This window comes from Onychomys torridus, chromosome 7 (genome assembly GCF_903995425.1).
Source record: "Onychomys torridus chromosome 7, mOncTor1.1, whole genome shotgun sequence".
Lineage (NCBI taxonomy): Eukaryota > Metazoa > Chordata > Mammalia > Rodentia > Cricetidae > Onychomys > Onychomys torridus.
Window position 1 is genome coordinate 72,036,677 of NC_050449.1, and position 14,918 is coordinate 72,051,594.

Consider the following 14,918-nt stretch of genomic DNA (forward strand, 5'->3'; position numbering starts at 1 on the left):
TGGGACCTGTGGCAGCAGAAGGTCCCACATCTGATGGATTGAACCTCAGACAGCTGCTCAAGGGTGCATTTATTGACAAAGTTGTTTTTTGGGTAAACGAGTTCCTGTATGTTTTTCTGAAGGAAAGCATCACATCCCTGACACGTTAGTCCTTATCATGCATTGTTTGCAGTACTCAATAGTCCAAGAGCTCTAGGTGTGCCAGGAGCGTCTTGTGACCAGAGTCATGCAAAGGCTGTAAAGTTGCTTCAGAAAGACATCACTGTAAATCACAGAAAACAATCATTGATTTCCACCAAGATTTCCTCAAGGTCAAAGTACTTCTAGAGAACAATTACTCAGTCACTTGATAGAACTATTCTGTTCTATGTTTACTCTTCACACAGTGACTGCTAGATTCCTCTAAGAGACACAATAAACAAAAGCAAGACACTGAAAGAGACATAACATATATTAATAACATTTAAAAATCTAGAATACACAAACTTTCTAAAAATTCTTAAAGCAAAGACCTGGATGACAGATTTCCCAGTTCATTTGTGGGAGATGAAGTCAGAATGGTGGGGCTGGGCGAAGCTCTCTTGGTAGCATGATTGCCTGTCTTGTAGAAAGTCCAGGACTATACAAAACCAAGCATGGCAGTGCATGTCTGTGATCCTGTAACTCCAACACTCCAGACTCAGCAGGATCAGAAGTTCAAGGCCACCTTCAACTACACAACAAGAGCTCCACATAAGACCCGAGGAAGCTAAAAAGAGGTTCTAAACACACAAAAAATGGGGCCAAACACATTTCCCAGTCTAGTGTCTCATGCTGGCTGCAGCACAGAAACATGTCTCCCAGCAGCTGCCTGCTGGATGGAGCCAGGAACCCACCACAAACCGCCTTGTGCTGCCGCCCTTCACTAAGCTGAGCAGTGCCAGCGGCTGGCATAGCAGTCTAAGATTTATCTCATGCAATCAGAAAAGAATACAGATGATCAGTAAAAACAGATCTGAACCTCCGAATGAACAGAAACACAGAAAAAAAAAAACACAAAACTAAACCTCTGAATGGTTACAGTGTGTTTAAAAATATATATAGGCTTGGGAGAGGAAAGGAAAAGGATATATAGTTGTTATAGTTATAGCTATAGATTAAAAAATAGTTTAAGGGCTAGAGAGATGGCTCAGAGGTTAAGAGCATTGGCTGCTCTTCCAGAGGTCCTGAGTTCAATTCCTTGCAATCACATGATAGCTCACAACCATCAGTAATGAGATCTGGTGCCCTCTTCTGGCCTTCAATCATACATGCAAGCAGATATATATATATACTTACATATATATATATATATATATATATATGTATATATATACATATATATATGTATATCATAAAGTACTTAAAAAGGAATAAATTAATGAAAATATAATAAAATAAGTCACGTAAAGTACATAGAGAGTCTGGATCCTGTATGTTATTGTGTTGTCTTTGAATTTTTTGACTGCTGATAAACATACAACAGCTGCTAAGAGACATTGCATTATGAAATCTGCTAGATTAAACCAACCTGTATATTTTAAAAATATCTTGACTTCAAAATGGAAGTCAAAAAGTGTGTTGCTTTAGGGAGAGGTTGTACTTTCATTTCCACAGGAAATGAAAGGCTATGGATTCATTCCAGGTTGATGTGGATCAGGTTTGATCAGGGAAGACACCCTGAAAATCCTGGCTACAGACGTAAAGAAATGAACCTAAAAAACTACAAAACATGTAACGAATATTTTACCTGCTCAATCATAAAACAAAAAAGTCATTGTTGGCTAACTTCTGTACAGAATATTTTACCTGCTCAAGCATAAAACAAAAAAGTCATTGTTGGCTAACTTCTGTACAGCACACAGTCTATACTTGTACTAATGCATCGAGGCATGTTACCTTTAAGAGCTTATGTATTTTCAGAACAGGGGATGAGACATCAATAAAAATGGATGGCCCAGGTGATTCAGCATCCAGAACAGCTTCAAGGCTGCTGACTAAGATGACCCAGCCTCACAGAATACTCCAGCTGAGACTTAACCATTACCCTAAATTTTCTCAGGGTCCCTCAAAGATTCAGTGCCACCAGACAATAGGAAGAAATCTAAAGAAAACAATACCCACATTCCCAAAAGATTGGTTATGAATGCTTGTTATCATTTAAGGGGGGTTGATTATAAGTTGTTATTGGTCATAGTCAGGAAAAAAACTAAACAACAAAAACACTAAATGAAGGAGTTAAAGTCAAAGATCTCTTTTTAAAGGAAAAAGGAGGATATGACATAGAAATGGTGAAATAAAAGGGTATACTATTGAATTTACTTTAATCCAAAAAACAGCTATTAATCTCAAAATATTTTACATTGGTATAAATTTTAGTTTACTGATACAACTTTCTTTCCCCTCTAGACAGGGTTTCTCTGTGTAGCTTTGGGCCTTTCCTGGACCTCACTGTGTAGCCCAGGCTGGCCTTGAACTCACAAAGATCCACTGGCCTCTGCCTCCCGAGTGCTGGGATTAAAGGTGTGCGACACCAACGCCCAGCTACTGATACAAATTTAAAGTTAATTTTGTTATATTGTATTTATGTTGTTATACTGTATTTATGTTTCTACTCTTGTTTGGGGTATTGTGCTTATACAACTCATTTAAAAATGTAATATATAATTAAGAAATACAGATTAATAGTCATCTCTAATAATCAAATTTATAGTCATATTAGGTATGTTTTCAAAGTTAAACAGATATATTTAGATAGATAGATGGTCTTCAAAACCTTCAAAGGCCTATAGAATATGGCATTTAATATATTTAATAACCTAAGGCTTTTCATGACAGTGAGACACATTTGCTCCTGATAGTACCAATTTACTTCAAAAGAAGATGATGGGCATTGAAGAAACTCCATATGGAGTTTGCTTTCTTTGTGGCAAAAGCTAGCCATTTGGGCAAAAAACTGCCCTTGCCTCAACTGCTGACAGTATACTGTTCAAACTGGACTAGCAGGAGTTAAAAAAAGCAACTGCCAAACTATGCTAAGACAGGGTAGGACAGTCCTTCAAAACTCCCTGCTTCTTGGCTGGAGAGATGGCTCAACAGGTGGCTGTTCTTTCAGAGGTCCTGAGATCAATTCCCAGTAACCACATGGTGGATCACAACCATTTGTAATGAGATCTGGCACCCTCTTCTGGCATGCAGGCAGAACACTGTCTACATAATAAACAAACAAAAAAATAAACAAACAAATAAATAAGTAAGTAAGTAAATAAATAAATAAGTCTTTAAAAAAATTTCCTGCTTCTCAAAAATGTCAGTCCGGTATACTAGGTTTGTAGGCCAAAGTTGGATGATCCAACATTACAGAAGAACTTTAGGTGACTGTCCAGGCAGCCAGATCTCCTTGTCATTAGGTAACATTACACACTTCTGGGGTCTTTGATAGAATTAAAGACTAAATAATTAGACTTAAAGCTTTCTTTAATTATGATAAAGGTAAATTAGGTATAAAACCTTAGGCTCACAAAGATAATATAGATAATAGAATTTGCCAAATACAAAAAGATTGGATATTGTAATTGCGATTCTTACTTGATAATTGTTTTTGTTGTATATAATTTTACTATGTTAAAGTTAAAACCTTCCTTTTTTGAGACAGGGTTTCTCTGTGTAGTTTTGTGCCTTTCCTGGACCTCACTGTGTAGCCCAGGCTGGCCTTGAACTCACAAAGATCTGCCTGCCTTTGCCTCCCAAGTACTGGGATTAAAGGGGTGTGCCACCACTGCCCGGCAAACCTTCCTTTTTTAAAACTAGACAGAAAGGGGGAAATGTTGTGGAATAATCCTTCTGTACACTATGAAGATGTGTTGCTCTCCTTGTTAATAAAGATCTGACTGGCTGATAACTAGGCAGGATTTTCAGGACAGAGAGAATGCTGGGAGGAAGAATGGTGGAGTCATGGGAGTCTGGGGAGTTGCCAGAGAGACACAGGGGAAGGAGGAGGTGGATATGCAGTGCTGAAAGAAGATACTGCCACGTGGCAGAGGGTATTTAAGAAATATGGGTTAAGTTATAAGAGCTAATTAGTAACAAGCATAAGCTGTAGGCTGAGCATTTATAATTAATAATAAGTCTCTGTGTGGTTATTTGGGAGTGGCTGGCAGGAAAGAGCCAATTGGGTCCTGACAAAAAGTTTGCCCGTGAGAGGGGTGTCTTAGGGTTTCTGTTGCTGTGATAAAGGCCATGACCAGAAGAACTTGTGGAGGAAAGGGTTTATTTGGTGTAATATGGGTGTGTTAGTAACTTTTCTATTGCTGTGATAGAACACCATGACCAAGGCAACTTACAAAAGGAAGCAAATTAGTGAGCTTGTGGTTTCAGAGGGCCAGAGTCCATGATGGCTGAGTGATGGCATGGCATGGAACTCATACCTTGAAACCTGAGGCAGGCGGAGCCTTGGTGATATCTGGAGGCTTTTGAAACCCCAAAGCCCACTCCCAGTGACACACCTCTTACAAAAATGCCATTCCTCCTAATCCTTCCCAAACAGCTTCACCAACTGGGGACCAAGAACTCAAACATATGGACCTATAGGGGCCATTCTTATTCAAACAACTATGCCTGGTCACAGTCCACCAAGGGAAGCCAAGGCAAGAACCCGAAGGCAAGGACTGGAGCAGAGGCCATGTAGGAACACTGCTTGCCCAGTTTGTTTTCTTCTACAAGTGATACCTGAGGTATCAATATCTTCATGATGGGCTGGGCCTTCTTACTTCAATCATTAAATAAGAAAGATGCCCCATAGTCTTGCCTATAAGACAATTTTATGGAGGCCTTTTCTCAATTGAGTTTCCCTCTTCTTAGTCAACTCTAGATTGTGTCAAGTTGACAAAAAAACTGTCCATCACAGAAGGTTTATAGGTTATGTTAATCAAAGTGAGAAGACACACCCTAAACATGGAGAGGCATCATTCCATGAGCTAAGGTCCCAGATTGAGTAGGGGAGAATATGGGGCTGGAGAGATTGCTCAGTAGTTAAGAGAACCTACATTTGGTTCCCAGCACCCACGTTTGATGTTCATAACTGCCTGTAACTCTAGCTCCAGAGGATCTGACGCCATTTTCAGACTTTTGTGGGCACCCACACACTGGGCATATGGACACACACATGAATAAAAACATGAATGGTTGGGCAGTGGTGGCACAAGCCGTTAAAACACGAATGGAGGAAGTGGGTTGAGCACACATTCTTTTTTTTTTTTTCTTTTTCCCCGAGACAGGGTTTCTCTGTGTAGCTTTGGAGCCTGTCCTGGAACTTGCTCTGTAGCCCAGGCTGGCCTCGAACTCACAGAGATCCGCCTGGCTCTGCCTCCCGAGTCCTGGGACTAAAGGTGTGCGCCACCACCACCCTGAAAGCACACATTCTTTGCTGACTGCTTCTTGACTGCGGATGCGACGTGGCTACCTACTTCCTACTCCGGTCAGCCTGACTCACTGGCTCTTACAGACCCTACCCTCAAACTAGGAGCCAGATAAACCCTTTGCTCCTTAAGTTCCTTTGTCTAATTATTTGTTTATTTTTACAACAAGTGACAGAAAATTTGTACTAGAGGTGTAGTTGTTGCTGTGATCACCTGACCGCATGGCTTCAAGGGTTTTGGAATTGTTTTCAGGAAGAGGATAGAAGAGTTTGGAACTTGGGACGAGAGAAGCCCTGAGATGCTGTAAACAGAGCTTATTGTGAGTTCCAGGATGCTGAGCAAAATGTGGGCTGTGGGAGCTTCTTCCCTCGTGAGGTTTCTTCAGAGGGGATGACAGCTGTCGTAGGAATTGGGCTAGAGGTCATCGGTATGATATTCTGGCAAAGAGTCTGTTAGATTTCTGCCTGCTCTGGGGTATCCACCAGAGAAGACTACTCTCATACTGGTTTCTGCCAATAGAAAAAGTCTTTATTAGCTTGCTGGAGACTACATTTGGTGTTTGGGAATCCCAGTGTTTGGGTGAGCTTTTAAGCACAAAAAGTATATCCTGGGTTGTCTTAGTTAGAGTTTCTATTACCACAATGAAGTACCATGACCAAAAAGCAAGTTGGGGAGGAAAGGATTTTCTGTTTTTTTCTTTTTTTGGTTTGTTGAGACAGGGTTTCTCTGTGTAGCTTTGGAGCCTGTCCTGGAACTCACTCTGTAGCCCAGGCTGGCCTTGAACTCACAGAGATCCACCTGCCTCTGCCTCCTGAGTCCTGGGATTAAAGGCATGCGCCACCACCACCTGGCAGCCTGCTTTCTTATAGAACCCAGGACCACCAGCCCAGGGATGGCACCACCCACAATGAGCTGGGCCTGCCTCCACTGATCACTAAATGAGAAAATACCTTACAGCTGGATCTCATAGAGGCATTTCCTCAACTGAGGCTCCTTCCTCTGATGACTCTAGCTTGTGTCAAGATGGGACATACAACCAGCCAGTACATGGATTAGCATATTTCTGGTAACAAGAACAGTTAGCTAGAAGCAGAACCATAGAAGCCAGAAGCCAAAAAGAAAGGTTAGTTATGGTGATATTTTATTTGTACTGAAAGGTGATTTTATTTGTATATTAATAAAGTTGCCTTGGAGTCAGAGCAAGCCAGAGCAGAAGCTGGGAGGTGGTGGCGAACACCTTTAATCCCAGCACTTGGGAGGCAGAGCTAGGCGGATCTCTGTGTGTTCAAGGATACAGCCAGCATGGCGACACACGCCTTTAATCTCAATACCAACCATAGAAGACCTGGAGGTCTGTACAGACAGGCAGTGATGAGGAGGTCATGTGGCTGGGTTTACAACCAATGAGAAGGCAGAACAGAAAGTCTATATAAAAGACAGGACACAGGAAGTAGCTCTCTGGCGGAGAGGAAAGACAGAGCAGCAGTGAAGGGTAAGGTTTTCAGCTCTCAGCTATTGCTCTGACCTCTTGGCTTTTAACTCTGCAATTGGCTCTGTGTTTCTTATTTAACAAGATGGTTACATCTACAGTTAGTACGTTTAGAGACTTACCCAGAACGATGGACTTTGATGGATTAGGTCTTTGTTTCCATTTTGGCAGGGGATGCTGTCTACATGCTGAGTTGTATGTCCTGAATGGTACTTCATTGTGGAGTCAGTTGTGCTACAGTCTCAGGGCCTCTAAGGCCTGGTGACCTGTTACATGCTCTGCCTCGAGAGCCTGAGCAAAGCCAAACACAGGCATCATGTACTAATCTGATTGGCAGAAGAACTTGTAAGACAAGGTAGAATTCAGGCTGTGGCACGGAGATTACTTGCTGCTCTCACCTGGGGAAGAGCCAAAAGTGAGGCAGAAAGATCTGAAAACAGTGGTGCAGCTTGGAGAGGAAACGTGTGTGGAGGAGTTTAACCTTACAGACCAGGCAGGTTCAAAAGCATCTGTAATTATTATAGTTATTATTATTTTTGGTTGGAGCTGAGGACCGAACCCAGAGCCTTGCACTTGCTAGGCAAGCGCTCTACCACTGAGCTAAATCCCCAACCCCGCACCTGTGATTATTAAAGAGATTATCACCATTAAAGAGACATTTGGGGCTTTACACTGGGTCAACAGGACAGGTGTTCTGAAAGACTCCATCCAGCAGAGGCTCCATCTAATGGAAACACAAATTCAGAAGGAGCCTGAAGTGAGAACGCCCTGGGAAGGGCTTCCCTGCTCGAAACCAGCTGCCTCAGAAAGTGTTCCCCAAGGGTCTATATGCACAGGCTGTTGCAATTATGGTCTATGGTAGTGGTTCTCAGCCTTCCTAATGCTGCGGCCCTTTAATACAGTTCCTCATGCTGTGATGACCCCCAACCATACAATTATTTATTTATTTGGTTTGTTTTCGAGACAGGGTTTCTCTGTGTAGTTTTGGTGCCTGTCCTGGATCTCACTCTGTAGACCAGGCTGACCTTGAACTCACAGAGATCTGCCTGTCTCTGCCTCCTGACTGCTGGGATTAAAGGTCTGTGTCACCATGGCCCGACCATAAAATTATTTTTGTTACTACATCATAACTGCAATTTTGTTATTGTTATGAATCATAATGTAAATATCTATGTTTTTCTGATGGTCTTAGGTGACTCCTGTGAAAGGGTTGTTCGACCTTCCCCAAAGGGGTTGTGACCCATAGGTCTGTGGGGTCAAACTCCATCCTGAGCTGGCAACAGAGTTCAGCTGTGTCCTCCATTTGGTACTGGTTTTGCAGGCATGAAAGATGGAGAATTGACGGGGTCTTGTCCAAAGAGGCACTGAGGCTAGGCAATGTGTATCAGGGTTGGAGTCTTTACACAGAGGCCTAAGGAGGCCAGTGTGTACAGCTGTGAAGGAGAAGCCTAAGGAGAATTTAGGATGTTGGACCATGGGAAGTGTGTTGGGGAAAGCCGCATGAGGGGAGTGGACCAGCCCAGGAGGGGAGGGAGCTGTATGTGTTACAGATAACAGAGCTGGAGTGAGGGGTACAACCCAAGCACTTTGGAGTACAGATGATTCCATCAAGAGCCATGGATGCTAGACACGGAGCTGCAGGATTTGGAGTTTTCCTGACAAGGTTTCAGTTCTGCTTTGATCCAGTCATTCCTTGATACGCTCTTATTCTTCCCTTTTGGAATGGAAATTTTTTTTTTGTGCCATTGTATATTAGAAACATATAACTTATTTTTTATTTTATAGGAGCTCACAGTTAAGGACTGCTGGAGTCTCAGAAGATACTCTGCACGTCAACCTTTTGAACAATGTTCTGGAACTGCTAGAAGAAAAAAAAATGAGAGCTTTTGAAGTTGAACTAAATGCACTTTGCATTATGAGATGGCCATGAACCTCTTTGGAGGAAGATTATGGCTTAAAAGTGATGTGTTTGTGGGGTGTCAAGTTGGTAAGGAGTGGGTGGACTTCTGATAGTTAATGTTGTCAGCTTGATGTGGAGTCACCTAGAGACAAATCTTCATATGTGTTTGTGAGGAATTTCTAGCTAGGTTAGTGGTGGGATAGATTGTCTAGGTGGGTCAGTCAATGATAGAGGTGGGAAGACACTCTAAATGTGAGTGGTACCATTTCATGAACTGGGGCTTTTGACTGAATAAAAAGGAGAAAGTGAGCTGACTCTAAGGATTCTTCACTCTCTGCTTCTTGGTCCTGGATACTGTGTGACCAGCCACGTTACCCCTCTGCCATCAGGAGCTGTACCCTCAAACCCTAAGCCAAAATAAGCTCCTCACAACATAACAAATAAATACAGGGAAAGGCAGTGTTTTATATTTCAATGTAGTAGCAACCCAGGAAAGCAACAATAAGAACATTGTGGGTGTTGCTAGTTGTGTTCTTAATGAACCATGCTGTACATGGGAAGTTTAAGATAGTGTTACTTTAGAAGAGAATAAAGCTACGTATGGTTGAAAATTAATTGTGCCTAAGTTCTGTACTCAGATAACAAAGACTGAGCTGTGGCCATAACAAGGAGCTGAGTAGATTGATGATTGATTCCTACGTTGTTTTTAGTTCTTAGTTGCATGCATGAGTGCATGCACTCTTTTGTGTGTATGGGTACAGTTGAGTGCACATGTGTGGAGGTCAGGACAACTCTGGGTGTCATCTTCAGGAATACCTTTCAACTCTTTAGAGAAAAAGTTCGTCACGGTTGGTCTAGAGCTCACCAACTAGGCTAGATTCACTGTGTAGTGAACCCCCGGGATCCTCCTGTTTTTGCTTCTCCAGGATTAAAAGTGCATCTCACTGGGTCTGGTGAGGTGGCTCAGAGGGTAAGGGCATTGGTTGCCAAACCTGAGGACCTGAGTTCAATCCCTGGTACCCACATGGTGGAAGGAGAGAACCAGCTCCTGAAAGTTGTCCTCTGATCTATATACTTATGCCATGTTAGGCATGCATTCCTGCTTACCTCCAATAAACAAACAAAAATATTTAAGAAAAAAAGGTGCATATCATCACACCTGACATTTTTGTTTGAGTTCTGGGGATCAAATTCAGGTCCTCATGCTTGCAATGCAAACACTTTACTGATAGCCATTTCTCCAGCTGCCAATTTTATTTTTAAACATTGGTATCTGATTATATATATATATGTATATATATGCTACAGGTTATAATTAAATTTTAAATTTCTATGATTTTATTATTCTTTTCTTGATGCAACTCCCTTTTGAAAAATAAATGCACTTTTCTAGAAGTACAGCAGGCAAGCCTATTTTAGTAGAAGAGAGTAAATATAATCTCGTACCAGCCGCTGCAGTATAATTGAGTGATGCTAAAATATGCCTGTGGAAGGGTGAGCCACACTTAAAATAAAACATGCTTAGGGATGGGTGGAGGAGAAATTGCTTCTGTGCCAAGAAGGCTTAACTGGTAGAAATCACTGACCTCAAGGATATATAGATAGCGTTTTGTGGAGAGTGATAGAGTAGGAGAGATTAGCTTTCACACTCTGGGCAAGTGGTGGAAGGGACGTGCCGTGGATTTTGACACAACAGGCTCCCGGTTTACCCATGAAAGAGTCCTGGGTGGTCAAGCTCCACACACACCTAAGAGTCTGGCTCTGACTCTTTTAACAGAGGAGCACCGATGGGGGAGGAGGGCATTTGGAACAGGGCAGAGCTGTCAGACATTCAGCTGTCCGCTCAGTCATCAATCGCTTTCCATCTTTCTTTTCATTCTTCCTTGTTAGGTCGGTGGCTTTGGCTTCTGAGTTTCGAAGTGTGATGTCCACGCTGTGAGGAGAGAGCCAAAGGTTAAGGGTCCATTGACAAACACGCATTACAAATTAATCCATTGCTCTTTCAAAGCATAAAGTCACATATGCACAGAACGTAAAGACAAGTAATTCTACGAGATAGTTCAAAACTAAACAAAACTCAACAATCCTCTTCTCCAGTGTTTTATTCCTGGAAGGAGCATCTTAAATTCAGATGTTTCTTCCTTGGCATTTCCAGATTATTTGATTTTTTTTTTAACTACATTGTTCTCTCTTCATTGAGGCCTTAATCTTGCCTAATGGATGGCCATTTGGGTTACAATTTTGACCTCCGTGGTAACATTTTTGTTACTGAGTATTGATCATTTTAAAACTTCAAATTGGAATTTCTTCTATCCTTATATTAATTTTATTTTAGTACAAGAATCATTATTGAAAAAAGCCAGCACTCGGGAGGCAGAGGCAGGCAGATCTCTGTGAGTTTGAGGCCCTCCTGGTCTACAGAGTGAGTTCCAGGAAAGGTGCAAAGCTACACAGAGAAACCCTGTCTCTAAAAAACAAAACAAAACAAAACAAAACAAAGCAAGCAAGCAAACAAACAAAAACCCAAACAACAACAACAACAAAGCAAAAAAAAAAAAAAATCAGACATATAGGAAAGAGAATGCAGTGAATCCCTCAGTACCTAGAGCCGGTTAGACATTAACCAAGGTTTGTTTAGTCCCTGTCGTCCGTACTTACTCTCAAGGAGCTGTGCACTTAGTCTCTATTGTGATGAGGGCTACTAAATGTTACAGTTCGCATTTAAACCATTTTTTTTTTTTTTTTTTTTTTTTTTGAGACAGGGTTTCTCTGTGTAGTTTTGGTGCCTGTCCTAGATCTCGCTCTGTAGACCAGGCTGGCCTCGAACTCACAGAGATTCTCCTGGCTCTGCCTCCCGAGTGCTGGGATTAAAGGCATACACCACCGCTGCCCCACACTATTTTTCATTTTTAAGAGCCAATAAGGAGGCTGGCTGGAGAGATGGCTCAGCGGTGAAGAGCACTGGCTCTTCCAGAGGTCCTGAGTTCAATTCCCAGCACCACATGGTAATGAGATCTGTAATGAGATCTGGTGCCCTCTTCTGTATAATAAATAAATAAATAAATAAATAAATAAATAAATAAATAAATAAATTTAAAAAAAAGAGCCAATAAGCCTTGGGTTATTTTCATTATGCATTTATGAAAGGCAAAAACCCTTTAAAATTAACCATATCTGAGACAATTAAAATCATTTAACAGTGGGCAGTGGTAGTGCATGACTCTAATCCCAGCACACGGGAGGCAGAGGCAGGGGGATCTCTGTGTGTAGCCAGCCTGGTCTACAAAAGTGAGTTCCAAGACAGCCAGAGCTGTTACACACAGAAACCTTGTCTCAAAACAAAACAAAACAAAACAAAACCAAAAAACAAAACCAAAAGCTAGTAGTCACAAATTTAATTGCTTCATAAATGCAAGCTCCTCCCTTTATGTCTGTAAATGGAGCCAAATAAGGTTTGTATATTGCTACTAGATTCCACCTCCACATCCCCTTGCCCTGGGATCTTAGTATGTAGTAACAGCAGGCCTAGAACTCCTTACGTAGACCAGGCTGGCCACAAACTCATAGAGTTGTCCGCCTTTGTCTTCTGAGATCTAAGCTGTGTTCCATGGATGCCAGGCAGATCAGTTATTTTAAAAGCCTGTTTAAAGCCATGGTTTCTGTCCTGCACTCTGGGGCCGAGGGGGAAGAATGGCTGAAGGCAGCTTGGACTGTGTAAAAGATGCTGTCTTTCATTACTGCTTTATTATCTTTTTTTCTTTATGTTTAAAAATTTTTAAAATTTTACTTTTTTTTCAGAGCTGAGGACCGAACCCAGGGCCTTGCGCTTGCTAGGCAAGCGCTCTGCCACTGAGCGAAACCCCCAACCTGAGAGGAATTTTTAAAACAGGAAGATAAAGTCAAGGAGTGACTGAAAGGATCGTAGAAGAGGGAAAAGTGACAAGGCAGAAATAAAGGAAGACTCAGAAGGAAAGAAAACATTTTCCAGTACCGAAAACAATGTGCACACACATCATATAGAAACGTATGGCGAGGAATAAAAAAACAGCACGGTTTTTAACTCGGAGGAAAGCGAGGACAGTGTCAAGAGGGCGGGAACAGAAAGGGGACAAATGGGGAGCGTGCAGGACCGGACAGCCTGCTCCTCAGAACGTGGAGACTGTGATACACGCACCCGGTGCGGGAGATGGAGTGAACTGGGGCCTCTTGTCTTTTCTATGCTACTGTGGAGTCTGTATTGGACATGTGCCCCATGTCTGTCAGAGCTGAGTTCTCTTTAATAGTTGCCCTCCTATCAGTCAGGGCCTTTGCAGCCTGTGAGCCGACTAACCACACACCCTGGGTGGCTAATGTTGTACCTGGGAATTGTCTCCCACGTGTAGTAGGACTGTGGGACTCAGCCGCAGCACTGAGTTTGGTACAGCTAGAGGGCCTCTTCCCATGCTTTCAAGATCTTCCAAGTGCATATGGCTATGCTGGAGGGATGCTCTTCAGAGTTCTTGGGTCTACAGAGATGCAGGGCAGTTCCCCCGAGCGGGGAGCTTTTCTTGGTTAGAAATGCCAGTCTTTTAACCTGCGCTGTGTTGGTTGGCTTTGGGATAGGGCCTCTCCCCATGTTGCTGGACTGTAGGTGCTCTGTCAGACTTTTAAAATTTACGTTTATTTTTTGCATTTTCAGCCTTCTAACACCAAGTTTTTGAATTTCTGAAGCTTTTCCTAATTCCCCCCCCTTTTTTTTGAGTAGAGTCTCTTCTTTCTTATAACAGAGTTGATGCCTATATTTCTGTGAAGCTAAGTCTGTTACCTAATGTGTATTGTGAGGAGGAACACAGAAACCTGGAGGTTATAGCAACTTAAAGTCTGCACAGTTGGAATTAACCCTTTGGTGTTGGAGGAATCTTATTTAAAAGTGTGTTTCTCTCTCTCTCTCTCTCTCTCTCTCTCTTTCCCTCGCTCCCTCTCTCTCCCAATAAAGTTCTAAAAAGGTAGAAAGAAAAGTGTGTTGCATTTTTTTCGTACTGCTTTTGTTAACAATTCAAATATGTGTTTGGTTCAATAAATTAACCTGTGAGCCGGGTGGTGGTGGTGGCCCATGCCTATAATCCCAGCACTCGGGAGGCAGAGGCAGGTGGATCTCTGTGAGATCAAGGCTAGCCTAGTCTACAAGCAAGTTCCAGGACAGCCTCCAAAGCTACAGAGAAACCCTGTCTTAAAAAAAAAAAAAAAAAAAAAAAAAAAAAAAAAAAAAAATTAACCTGTGAGCAGGAGGCTGAGTCAGCAAGCAGCTGACAGGAAGTGGTAGGGAGGAACCACATGTACCCACTGTGTAGCCAGGTTTGTTTGTTTGAGTCAAAATTCCATTTTATTTGCCTTTAGAGATAAATCATAAAGGTGGTTTGAAAAAGGTGAAGTGATTTGGGGGCCATAAATAAATGCATTACCTAAATGCATGAAGACTGTCCATATGTAGTCAGGGGTTTTTAAGTAGGGGCTGAGAGAAGGATGCTGGGTCTTTTGGAAGATGCCAGCAAAGGGAGAAGGTTAGCTACTTGCTATTCAGCCTCTCTGAGTGAGCAGAATTCCACCTAAATATTGAATGTGAGTTCTCTAGATCTAGATAAAGTTTCCCTTAGTAGCTTTGAAAGAGTCGGTGCCTGAGGGAGCAGAGTCCCCTCAGGCTGCAGCCCTTGCGGCCTCTTTGCTGCTGGTAGCAGTGGAGTTGCAATCTGATCAGGACAACTGTTGCTTAAGGGGCATTCACTGTAGATAATAAAAAAACAGATCACAACACTTTGGTCCTAACCCTTTCTGTTAATCTTGGAATGCAACATTATCCACTCACAGTTTGGAGTTCCTGGCTAAATTTTGTCCACTGCTATGAAATCAAACACTGGGAAGTAATTCACTATTTCAACTTCTTTTGCTCATCAGTGTCCCTGGTTGCCCCTTCCTGGAGACTCCCTGTGGACGACTGTCTGGATGGAAAGATAAATTGCAGTTCCCACCCAGGACCTGCTGAGTCGACTTCCACATCTTGATGTGATTCTCATACACACTGGAGTGTGACAAATACAGATTTAGAACTCTTTGTCCA